This window comes from Danio rerio, chromosome 6 (genome assembly GCF_052040795.2).
Source record: "Danio rerio strain M-AB ecotype USA chromosome 6, GRCz13ab, whole genome shotgun sequence".
NCBI lineage: Eukaryota > Metazoa > Chordata > Actinopteri > Cypriniformes > Danionidae > Danio > Danio rerio.
The window spans coordinates 50003196-50017326 of NC_141026.1; the positions used below are offsets into that span (position 1 = coordinate 50003196).

The window sequence follows — 14131 nt, forward strand, 5'->3', positions numbered from 1 at the left end:
ACTCCCATCAGGTGAAGTTTTTTTTCCCTCTCCGCTGTCGCCACTGCCTCGCATGGTTCAGGATTGGTAGAGCTACGCATCGATGAATTTGCTCTTCAGTGTTTGAACTCTCAGTAATGATTAAATCACACTGAACAGAGCTAAACTGAACTGAACTGAACTTAAACACTAAAACCTGAACCACACTGTTCCAGTTACTATGACCATTTATGTGAAGCTGCTTTGACACAATCTACATTGTAAAAGCGCTATACAAATAAAGCTGAATTGAATTGAATAGATATTTGTTCGTGGTTATGTCCTTTTGGCCAGTAATCTTAAAATATTATAGAAAAGAAATCACTAAAAGAAAAAAACAGAAAAGAAAAACCCGAAATGTCAAAAATTAAATAAATGTATTAAATAAAATGAAAAAATAAAAAATAAAAATAAAAAAATGTTAAAAAAACTAATAAAAAAACAAAATAAGATAAAATAAACTAAAATAATATAAACAAAATAAAAAATAATACAAAATAATAAATGAAATAAAATAAAAATAAAATAATTTAAAATAAAATAAAAAGGAAATAAAAATAAAGATAAAATAAAGTAAAATAAAATAAAAATGAATACAATTAAAAACAAAATGCAAATAAAATAAAATAAAAATAAATAAAAAATAAGTAAAATAAAATAGATAACAAAATAGAGTAAAATTAAATAAAAAAATATTTAAAATAAAATAAAATAGAAAAATATAAAAGTGAACATTCTAAATGGAAATGACCTAAATTATACAGACGTTTTGTTGGTTTGTTTGTTTTATCTAAAGCTTTATTTTTAAGGACAAATCAATTTTTAATTAAATATTTGAAAAAATATATAAATAAATGCATAAACAAATATTAAAATAAAGGCGATTGTTCACTCTGTCTTTTTCTCTTTCAAATTGTTTAAATGTGTAATGTTACGTTGTTCAAAAACATCTGTAAAGTTATAAACCACAAAGTCACTTTAATGGGAGTTATTCTCCATAACAGTAAGCATTCCTGAACCTCCTTGATTGTCCACCAAAATATCCAGAATTTACATAATTCCCACCCAATGGGGCAGAGCTGCTTTGTCTTATAGATGCTGATTAATTTACTGATTCACACACACAACTCTTACAACTGTTTGCACTCACAGACGCAACCAACATTATGTGAAGTACAGTATGTGTTTTATGTGCTTTTAACATAACCTTGTGTTTACATGACAGCTGGTGTTAAAGAAAACTGAACTGAATCCTTTAATACTCTTTTAGTGCGGTGCTTTGCGTCTCTTTGCTCAGAAAAACAAGCTATGTAGCAGAAGTGTAAACTGACAAGACTTTAAAAGGCATGCTGATGGATTGTTGTCAACAAAGCACAAGCTGTAAAAGGCTCGGCCATTATTTGCAAATGGGGCACATTTGCATTTAAAGTACAAATGAAACCAAAATTAATCATTATGATTTTGCTCACTCACATTACTAGTTTTGTGGTAAATTGTCAGATTATGTCTGTCTGAGATATTAAGCGTGGCTAACATACTTAACCACGCCCCTCCAACTGTCAGTTTTGACAACACAGAAATGATGAGGAGTTTGTTAGGTTGTAATAACTCTCCCCAAAACCTTTTCCCAATGTTTCTGAATGAAATGCCTACTTTAATACATCCAATCAACTTGCACTAGAAAAAAACAAGCCACGCCCACTGTTTTCTCATTTAATATGCCATTTCTCTAGGAACTGGATCACAATACCAAAAAAAAAAAATTAGTGCGATTATATCTTAGCTATAAAATTAGCCATATATTATCCATGCATGATTTTGATATGAAAAATCTGCCATATTCTGAAAACACCTGAGGCCACTTTATTAGGTACACTTCGCTTGTATCGGGTTGGACCCCCTTTTCAGAACTGCCTTAATCCTTTGTTGCACAGATTCCTCAAGGTACTGGAAATATTTCTCAGAGATTTTGGTCCACATTGACATGATAGCATCACGCAGTTGCTGCAGATTTGTTGGCTGCACATCCATGATGTGAATCTCCCATACCACCACATCCCAAAGGTGCTCTATTGGATTGAGAACTAGTGACTGTGGAGGCCATTTATGACATGGTGCGTTGTCCTGCTGGAAGTAGCCATCAGAAGATGATTACACTGTGGTCATAAAGGGATGGACATGGTCAGCAACAATACTCAGGTAGACTGTGGCGTTGACACAATGCTCATTACTAATGGGCCCAAAGTGTACCAAGAAAATATCCCCCACACCATTACACCACCCACCAGCCTGAACCATTGATACAAGGCAGGATGGATCCATGCTTTCATATAGTTGACTGCAAATTCTGACCCTACCATCCCAATGCAGCAGAAATTGAGACTCAACAGACCAGGCAACATTTTTCCAATCTTCTATTGTCCAATTTTGGTGAACCTGTGCCAATTGTAGCCTCAGTTTCCTGTTCTTAGCTGACAGGAGTGGCACTTGGTGCGGTCTTCTGCTGCTGTAGCTTATCCGGCTCAAGGTTGGATGTGTTTTTCATTCAGAGATGCTTGTATACCTCGGCTGTAACGAGTGGTTCTTTGAGTTACTGTTGCCTTTCCATCAGCTCAAACTAGTCTGGCCATTCTCCAACCTTTGGCATCAACAAGGCATTTGTGCCCACAGAACTGCCGCTCACTGGATATTCTCTCTTTTTCAGGCCATTCTTAGTAAACCCTAGAGTTGGTTGTGTGTGAAAATCCCAGTAGATCAGCAGTTTCTGAAATACTCAGACCAGCCCATATGGCACCAACAACCATGCCACATTCAAAGTCACTTAAATCACCTTTCTTTTCCATCCTGATGCTCAGTTTGAACTGCAGCAGATCGTCTTGACCATGTCTACATTCCTAAATGCACTGAGTTGCTGCCATGTGATTGACTGATTAGAAATTTGCGTAAATGAGCAGCTTGACAAGTGTTCCTAATAAAGTGGCCGTTAGTATATATAACATCTTGTAAAAACGGGCAAAATAAAAAAATATTTGCACTTGTTTTCAAGTATACACTTATACCATATTGGCGAGTAAAAAAAAAACATCAATATCTATTCAAAACAAGAAGCACAAAAATAACAAACAAACAAAAACTATGAAATACTAAAAAACTAAATGTTTTTTTTTCTTATGAAGTTAAAACAATTCAGAAAGTCTTTGCAATTGTGCAGATAGTTTTACACAACATACTCTCTATAAAAAGAGAGCATGCACTCACATCAAATTGACAAATTTTAAGAAAACGTCGATATCTTATGCTATTTTATCTCACCATAAAAAACATGCTCTCTAAAAAACAAACCAAGAAACTAAATGGGTTATTTTTCTTATGACTTGAGGTCACTAAACAACTAAGTTAAAACAAATCAGAAAATATTAGCAACTGTGCAAATAGTTTTGCATAACAGACTCATATTTTCTGTGAAAAATAGACACAAACACATTAATCTCATAATGCGCGTTTGAATTATTAATTTATGCAAATGAGCAGACAGGAATGATAAACAGAACAATAACACCCCGCATTCTGTAAAATATATCAATATTTGCTTTTGAAACAATATCTTGACTGTGTTTTCTCTGTATACACCAACAACATGAATATTCACCGACAACAGTCTGATCTGACACATGACACCAGCCAGCTTTTTATTGACTGACTTTGGTGTTGTGGGAATTATTCCTGAAATAGAACTGACAGGAAACACGGTCTATTTGGGAAATTTGATTGCCAGGTTTGATCCTGTAGGGATGGGAAAATGAACTAAAAAAATGCTGTTAATCTAAATAATTTTCTACACTCAAAATGAATCATTATCAGAATATGAACAACCCAAAAATAACAACTCAGTCAAAATAGCTGAGTGAAGAAATGTGGTTTCAGCTTTAATAAAATGCAGTTGAACTAAAACAGTGTTATCAAATAAACGCAGCGGATGAAGGGCCTCATCCATCATATTATATAATCTGTCTACTTTTTCAGATGGCTGTTTAGCATTTAAAACCATGTCTGATCAGACTCTGACAGACAGATAGACAGACATAAATAAACAGATATAAATATTAGAACTGTCAATGCTATCACATTTATTCCCATTGCTTCTCAGAAAATCGTTTTGAAGTTATTCTTCAGGCTGATGTTTACTTGTAGTTAAAAGAAACAAAAACTATAAAAAACATAATGATACATCACTTTAAAAATCTTAAAGTTTTAGATAAAAATAAGGAAAATAATTTAAAATGCAACATATTTTCCCCAAAAATTGTATTCTGTTTTCTGATTTTAATTTGAATAAATTCACATAATTAAAAAATGCAAGAAAAGTCTAATTAGGAATGTAAATATTACTTAAAATAACTAACATAATAATTTACATAATACAAAATAAGAACAATATATTATTCTACATTAAATACACTTTAAAAAATGCTGAGTTGCCTCCACCGTCCAAAAATATGCAACATGAGTTAATTGACTAAGCCAAATCGGCACCATAGGCATGCTCCTAGCAGTTACCTCTTAAAAGCAATCACTATCTGTTCATTAGCTACTGCAGCGGGGGAGTTCTTGAGATCAACCTGAGCTCCAACTCCCCCCTCGCCTTGCAAACAGGAGGGAGCCCTGGACTCGAGGATCTCACGGGACAGCATGCCAAACAAGCTTTATAATCAATCATCATCCATCATATTATATAATCTGTCTACCTTCTCAGATGGCTGTTTAGCATTTGTCTGAACAAACCCTTATAGACAGATAGACAGACATAAATAAACAGAAATATAAATATTAGAACTGTCAATGCTATCACATTTATTCCTATTGCTTTGATCTTATAAGCTCAGGGCTCTCTCCCGGGACAGCATGGCAAACAAGCTTTATGATCAATCATCAACTAAGTGTGAACTCTTGAAATAAGTAGTTTGAACAAGTAGCAATTTTTTAATTTTTTTTTTTGTATATTTAAGGAATCATTTGCCTGATAAACTGTAGAGTTTAATAAAACTGAATTAGAGAGTTTATAATAAGTAATTCAGCATATAATAACTAGCAACTGATGGTAAGCATGTTTATTTGGGTTTAAAAAGATTAATTAATAAATTAATGATAAATTAATAAAGAATTGTTTAGATTATTACATTCACAATTTTAAAGAGATCACCCAAAAATGAAAATTCTGCCACCATTTACTTTACACTGAGTATTTTTGTTCAGTTGATTGTAAAAGAAGATATTCAGAAAAATGTCGGAATGCTGCAACTACTGACATTCTTACTATGCATGTCAATGGTTACCGGTTTCCAACATTTTTCAAAATATCTTCTTTTGTGTTCAACAGAACAAAGAACTGGTTCAGGTTAAGTTTGAACAACAACAATGACAGAACTTCATTTTTGGGTAACCTATCCCTTTAAATTGCTAACAGTTTCTATCTTTAATATTCCTAATAATATACATATTTTTAATAATGTCTTGAACTGAAATCAACAGAACTACAACCAACTGAAATAAGTTAGAAGTGTTACACAGTTATTTATTAATTATTAGCCCTCCTGGGATTTAACCCCAAATATTTCCTAAATTATGTTTAACAGAGCAAGGAAGTTTTTACAGTATTTCCAATAATATTTTTTCTTCTTAATTGTTTTATTTCGGCTAGAATAAAAGCAGCTTTTAATAATAATTAAAAAATTAAAGTCAATATTATTAGCCTCCTTAAGCAATTTCTTTTTTCGATTGTCTACAGAACAAACCATCGTTATACAATGACTTGCCTATTTACCCTAACCTGCCTAATTAGCCTAAGCCTTCATATGTCACTTTAAGCTGAATACTAGTAAAATATACTGTCAGAAATTGGGGGAAATATACAGGAATAATTCGGGAGGGTTATTAATTCTGACTTCAACTGTATGTAGAACGCCCACAGACTGAAGATCCCAAAACAGCAGGCAGAAACACCTTTGATTTAAGGTTAACTGAAGGACAGCATCCTGAAGGGTCAATCACTGCTGGTCAAGCACATGCTGTCATGATGACCGGAGCTTCACAACCACACAGAAGCAAACCTCCAGCTCTTTATATCAAATATAAAAGATATCATTCCCAGATACTGCATTTGACTTCATATCTCACAATTGCATACTGAGAATGCAATTCCAGCATAAGCCATTACCTCGTCCTGAAGAATCATCACTCATTCTGAACTATAGGCGCTTTTTCTCATCTATTGCATTTTACTTCCTTCCAGTCTTGCTATATAGCAAGAAATTGAAATGCAATCAATCTGCTCCATTATAAACTGGATTTACGGATGTTCCAGTGTGATCGAGTCTCAGGTACAAGAGGAAATATGTTTTCCGGAGCTCCACACACCAGTGTATATTATGAAAAGCTTTTCAAAGTCACCTTAACCCTTCTGCATCGATTTTACAAAGTTACCCAACTGATCCTTTGAGGACACAAATGTTGGTTTTAAGTATCATAAATTATTATTTTTTTCCACTTTTGCTGATTTCTTTATCAGCATCAGCTCTCACCAGACACATGCATTTTGAAGATTTTAACCCTTTATTGCCTATTTAATAACCCTTTCATTTGTTTTCATAATGCCACTATGCTTTGTCCGTATTAGGGATGTGCGGAGCAGCCGGTATTTGTATTTGTATTTGTATTTGTTGAGAGGGGAAAAGTATTTGTATTTGTATTTGTATTCGAGTAAAATTCAAAATGGCGCAAAAATATATATTTTTTCTATTACACTTCTAATTTACGTTATAGTGAAAGTATTGTTTAATTATACCCATTATATAAATTATAGATATGCAATATTGGCTGTTGTTTTTGAACATGTGATAAGAAATGTCATTGAAAAGAAAATAACATAGAAGCCATTATCTCATCCATGGTTAAACCAACAACTAATAAAATACCATTGTGAATATTATAAACCCCACCACCACCGTTCTTGTTTAAGGACACTGAATAGACAGAATAAAAACAAATAATACTTCAAAAAACTGTTCTTCTTCTGAAAGGACTTCTTTCCAATGCACAGAATTCCAAAAACTAAAATTAACTAAATAAATCTAAATAAAACCCTGCCTGGGAGATCTGGCAGAACAAAAGTATTCTATATAATACTAAAAGATGCAGCCTTGCTATTATCATCTGCCTGCCACAAAAAAAGACACAAAGTTTGTTTGTTTGTTTATTTAGAGATATCTGCAAATATTTTTCAATGGAAGTCAATGGAGGAATATGACTAGTCAGTCATAATATATTTGCAGATATTTCCAATCTGAATTATAATTATGACAAGTCAAAATATAATTAGAGATATCTCTAAATATATTTATGGATAGTCTGAACAAGGTTTAAATGCTAAAACGGCTTGCCATACGCACAGTGGCACAGTGGAGATTTCTCTAGTTATATCGTTTCAGTCGTTTGTTATGCAGTGACATGCAGTCAAATATTTCGCCAAACAGTCCTTAGGGATACGGTGACACGCAGTCAGATATTTTACCGGACAGATCCGCCACTTTTGTCGCGCATAAACAATCATAAAGCTCTCGTGCTGCAGGAATGAGGAGGTCTGCTGAAGGCGCGCAGCTGACGTGCAGTGAGGGGTTTGCGTCTTTAATAAACTACGGCAGTTTGCGATCACTGAACAGTATAAATCCATATGAAACAGTCCCTTAAAAGTCACGTCTCGCTTTCAGTTTCGGGCTTTGGCGCGTTTTGCACTGAGCGTGTGTCTCTCTCTCTCTCTCTCTCTCTCTCTCTCTCTCTCTCTCTCTCTCTCTCTCTCTCTCTCTCTCACTCACTCACTCACTCACTCACGCGGGCATGCACTGTGGTCTCATGAGGAAACGCTGCTTTTTGATATAGTGTTTTTCTTGCTCCCGAATACAAATAATTTTTCAAGTATTTGTTCGAATCAAGTATTCGTAAAAACACGCTATTCGTGCCTTTCCGAATACCGTATTCGGGTTCGGCTCCACCCTTAGTCCGTATACTAATTACTATGCAGTCTCAGATCTCAGAGGTCAGTTATTAGAAAAATCATTTATACATTGTGTTTTTAAATTTTCGTTTATTTATTTATTTATTATTTTTAATATATTTTTTTATTTTATTATTTATTTTTGTTCCACACACACACACACACACACACACACACACACACACACACACACACACACACACACACACACACAATATTATTTATTTATTTTGTCTCGTTTATTTATGTTTATTTTATTATTTATTTATATTGTCTATTTTTATATATATATATATATATATATATATATATATATAAATTGTTTTATAGTTTTCTATCATTTATTTATTTATTTTTGTCTTATTTTGTTTATTTATATTTATTTATTTATTGTTTTTTATATATTAATTTTTATTTATTCATTTTTATTTGAAAATATCTCACCAAAAATAACCAAATTTTTTACTAACTTAAATATTTAAGCATAATTTGTTTATTGATTTACATTTATTTAATGTTTTTGTTGTTTATTTATTTTTGTTGTATTTATTTAATTATTTATTTATTTATGTTTATTTATTTAATTATAATTTTTTATTTATATGTATTTATTGATTGTTTTATAGTTTTTTCATTCGTTCATTTATTTTTGTCTTTATTTATATATTTATTTATTTTAGTTTTTTTTTTGTTTATTTTGTTATGTTTATTTTTTAATATTTAATTATTTTATTAATGAATTTTCATTTATTTTTCAAGTAAGACACTATGCAAAATCTAAAATTTGTAATTTTGAATGTATCCGTGATAAACGTGTTTTTTGATGTCTTCTTGAACCCTCCTCAGTCCACTCATCTTAATTCAAATTTTGTTGGGTTGTTTGAAACCTTTGCCTCAAGTTCTAATGAGAAATTTAAACTGGCTTGGAAGGATGAACTTGGAACTGAGATATCAGAGGAACTATGGGATAAGTGTCTGACTGCATGGCCCTGTTCAGTAAACAGTAGTCACCATTTAAAACAGTTCAAAGTTATGCATGGCCTGCACTACACCAAAACCAAATTACACAGAATAGCATTAGCCAATGAGTGTAACTACTTTGTGTGAAACAGATTGATAAAACTATAAAAGTGTGGGGGAAAAATACCAAAATACACAATTTTGGCAAATTTTATGCAGTTCGCATTAACACATCCAAACAAAACTTGAATGAAAAAAACATAAATGTTCACAAGGAAGCACAAGGGTTAAATATCTGTCAAGGAACATCTTAATAATGTCTGTCAGACTGCAGCACATTCAGCGAAAGCACATATCTCCGAGGGTATACTTATCTTGTCAACTTAGATGAGTTAAATAATGTGCCTGTGAGACATCGCTTACTAACGTCCCTCAAAGACCACCACTGTCCTGTCTAGACCTCTGTCCTCATCCAATAGGGCTGAACTACAGTCAAAATCACCTGCTGGTGTTTAAATACGTTAAGTCATCTTTTGCTTGCTTATTTTAGTTTTAAAAGAAATTTAATTTTCAGTAATATTGCACTGATTGACTAGACCGCATTTACACTGTTGCATGAGAATATAAACTGAATCGAGCTGGACCTTTGTCCACTACTGTCTGTTTTACTCAAGAAGTTGCATTATTGATTATTATTCTGTTGTTTATTATTGTCACGATTGTACAAAATGTTACGTAAAAAACATGACTTGGTTAGACTTAAATTTACAACTGAAGCTTTATTAAAAGACGAAGCAAATGTTTAGTAAATATTTAAATTATAAAAATACATAAAATAAAATAAAAAATACGAAAATAACTAAAACTACTATTACTTAGGAAAAGGGGAATGTTAAAAAAGAAAAGAAAAAATATAAAAGAAGGAGTTTTTTTTTTAAATTAGCAATAGTAATTCCAAAATAAGAAAAGAATTAATAGTGATAATAATATAATAATAATAAAATACAATAAAACAAAAAAGGACTTTAAAAAAAAACAGATTCAATTAGCAATTTTTTTACCAGCAGCTAGCTATCTGCAATCAGCTGGTTTGTGGTGTGCGGTCTGGCGCAATTTGGCTGCTGTCGCATCATCCAGGTGGATGCTGCACACTGGTGGTGGATGAGGAGATTCCCCTCAATGTGTAAAACAAAATTAAAGTAAATTAAATATTTAAAAAGGGACTTTTCAAATTAAAAGTTACAATTAGCAATAATATTTCCAAAAGAAAAAAAAAGAAAAAGAAAATGTATAAGAAAAGGAGAATTTTAAAAAATAGATGCATTTAGTAATAGTATTTATAAAATAAAATAAAATAAAATAAAATAAAATAAAATAAAATAAAATAAAATAAAATAAAATGATGGGCATCATGATGGCTCAGTGGGTATTATTGTCGCCTCACACAAGAAGGTTTGTTCTGGCCCCAGCTGGCTCAGCTGGCATTTCTGTGTGGAGTTTGGATGTTCTCCCTGTGTTCGCGTGGGTGTCCTCCAGGTGCTCCAGTTTCCCCCACAGTCCAAAAACATGTGGAATAGGTCAATTAAATAAACTAAATTGGCCGTAGTGTATGTGTAACAAAATAAATAAATAAATAAAATAAAATAAACAATAAAAAAAAACTTAAAAACCAGACATAGTTTAACTAAATATAAAGAGCATTAATAATACCAGGGTATTACAGAGGCGTTGTCAAAATGCTCTCTTCATGTTCTATACAAACACAAGACCATTTAAACATTTGTACCACGGTACAAATCAAAGCACCATAGTACTACCTCTGTCCTTTCCTGAGTGGTTTATCCAATCTAACACCCCTTCGACAGCATCACTTAAAGGCGTCCCTGTTGTCCCTGCCAGCTTTCATCCCAAACACACACTCGTCCCATGAGGAAGGACGAAGAGACGCCACATACGCCTCCCTCCATACACCCTTTACCAGCCTCCTGCTCATCAATCTGAGAGCTGTCTTTATAATTATCTTAGGCCCGCAAGATAAAGAACAGCCTAGAAAAAAATCCTACACTCTAACAGCAGAGACATTGGTGCCATACAGAAGAGAATAGCAGGCTGATGCGTAATGCTGATCTGAATGGCTGGAATCATAAAAGCATTGTGTGTCGGTGGGCGTTTGTGTGTTCGGACGCAAATTCCAATGCAGAGGCTACAGAAAAGCTCTTGAAAAGGCAAACGCTTGAAGTTACAACTGCACTTTAGTTTGGTTTTACAGTCTATTCACTGCTGTAAGTGCTGTTTGTGAGGAGAATGCTGTAAAAGTGTGCTGTATTCTGATATATTGCCAAGGAAATTGGATTTTTTTTTAAGCTATTTTGATCAATAATGTGGCTACTGTACTGAAAAACTGACAGGCTGCATAACTGTAAATACTGAAAAAAATGCTATTTTCATTTCATTTAGAGATAGATAGATAGATAGATAGATAGATAGATAGATAGATAGATAGATAGATAGATAGATAGATAGATAGATAGATAGATAGATAGATAGATAGATAGATAGATAGATAGATAGATAGATAGATAGATAGATAGATAGATAGATAGATAGATAGATAGATAGATAGATAGATAGATAGATAGATAGATAGATAGATAGATAGATAGATAGATAGATAGATAGATAGATAGACTCACCAGCCCCTTTATTAGGTACACCTCATCATCACCTCACGGGATGAACATGGTCAGCAACAATTCTCAGGTAGACTGTGGCTTGGCACAATGCTCAATTTGTATTAATGGGCCAAAATTGTGCCAAGAAAATATCCCCCACCTTATTACACCACCACCAGCAGCCTGAACTGTTGATACAAGGCAGGATGGATCCATGCTTTCACGTTGTTGATGCCAAATTCTGACTCTATCATCCGAATGTTGCATTAGAAATTGAGACTCATCAGTTCAGGCAACATTTTTCCAATTTTCTATCTTCCAATTTTCATGAGCCTGTGCGAGTTGTAGCCTTAGCATCCTCTTCTTAGCTGACAGGAGAGGCATCCGGTGTGGTCTTCTGCTGCTGTAGTCCATCCGCCTTAAGGTTGGATGTGTTGTGCGTTCAGAGATGCTCTTCTGCATACCTCGATTTTAACAAGTGCTTATTTGATTTACTGCTGCCTGTCTATTGGCTCGAAACAGTCTAGCCATTCTCCTTTGCCCTCTGTCATTAACAAAGCATTTGCGTCCAAAGAACTGCCGCTCACAGAGTATTTTCTCTTTTTTGGACCATTCTCTGTAAACCCTAGAGACGATTGTGTGTGAAAATCCCAGTAGATCAGCAGTTTCTAAAATAATTAGAACAGCCCGTCTGGCACCAACAACCTTGCCACATTCAAAGTCACTTAAAACACCTTTTACCGCATTCTGATGCTAATTTTGAACGGCAGCAGATCGTCTTGACCATGTAGACATGCCTAAATGCATTGAATCGCTGCCATGTGATTGGCTGATTAGAAATTAAAGTTAACGAGCAGCTGCTCAGATGTACCTAATAAACTGGCCAATGAGTGTAGATAGAAAAGCAAATCTTTAATATGTGGATGGATGAATGTATGGAAAATGTTTGTAATAATACATATATTACAACTTAAAAGTATATATACATATATACAAAACATTACACAACTGACATATTATTACTGTATACGTAATTATATTATTAATAGTTATAATTATTTATCAGTACTAGTAATAGTGGTATTATTTAATATTGTTTAATAGAAACATTTTTCTCAAATGTTGCAAATATTGCATTAAGATGGATGGATGGATGAAAGGATGGATGGATTCACAAATACATTAAAAATAAAAATACTTATTATAGGAACATTTAATGGATAAAAATAAAAAATATAATAAATAATTATATTCAACCTTGAATAAACCTATGAATACATACTGTACATTTAAAGGGCCATGAAACTCCCCTGTTTCAGCAGGATGTTTTCACACCTACTTTGAAAAAAAGTCAGGAAAGTAGGTGAGTCCAGCTCTGTTTAGATGGGAGTGTCGGGGGTGGAAAAGAGAGGTTTGCATAAAAATGGTAGTTTCAGTTCGGGCATGCGCTGGTTTTCACAGAGCCAAAACAGCTCACAAACGCAGAGGAAAAAGACAGTGAAATGGACATCAGCAATTAAATTTTTTGCCAAAATTATTAGTTCACTGCAGTTTGGCACTTTCACTTTCATTGAGGAACATTTCAAGCCTGCCTGCCCCTAAATCATTTTGACTAAGGTAGGTCTTTAAAAACTGAAAGAATACTGCTGATACGAACTAACTTTGCCACAGAGTAAACATAAACAAAAACATTGATCACACACTTACCAAATCTTTAGAGACAGGACAATCAACACCAACTGGGACAGAGTCTTTTTTAAAAGGAGACGAGTGGCAAAGTGGTATTTCACCATTTCCAGATGAAAAAAGCACTCGGCTAAAAAAAAAATGTTCCTTACAAACATATTTCTGTCTCGTGAGTCCACTGTGAGTCCAGTCTCCACACTAAAAATTACACAAGGATCTAATCGCCGTGACGTAGCTTAGAAGTTTATTTTCCAACCGGAAGAACGGATTTGCTCAGCCAAAACAGCCAATTTTCACTTTTTTGTGAAATATATGTGTCCTAATAGTGTTGTTTTAACAACGTGGGACACATATATGACTGTCAACATCTCAAAAAAAATGTGTTTTGGTGTTTTGTGACCCATTGATGTATATTAAATGTATATAAATTATAAAAAAAAACTAAATTTATCAGTTATAATTAGAACATTGCTTTAGACCGATAGACAGACAGATCATCATAACACTAGTTACACTTAGATAATACTTAATTCATTCATTTCCTTCGGCTTTCCCTTTATTAATCAGGAGTCACCACAGCAGAATGGACCAGCAACTTATCCAGCATATGTTTTACACAGTGGAAGCCCTTCCAGTTGCTACCCAGTATTGGGAAACATGCATACACACTCATTTACACACATACACTACGGCCAATTTAGCTTATTCAATTCACCTATACCACATGTCTTTGGACTGTAGGGGACAC

General features: G+C 33.5%; 1 protein-coding gene and 1 long non-coding RNA gene across 26 annotated transcripts in view; one reads left to right on the forward strand and one right to left on the reverse strand.

The window, feature by feature from the left end:
* Positions 1-14131, reverse strand: part of rap1gapb (RAP1 GTPase activating protein b) — a 184867-nt gene that overhangs the window by 61901 nt on the left and 108835 nt on the right. The window lies entirely within an intron of this gene.
* LOC147843641 (uncharacterized) lies at positions 5014-8265 on the forward strand. Its single transcript, XR_015494158.1, has 2 exons — positions 5014-6684; positions 8070-8265. It is a non-coding gene; the product is annotated as an uncharacterized LOC147843641 (long non-coding RNA).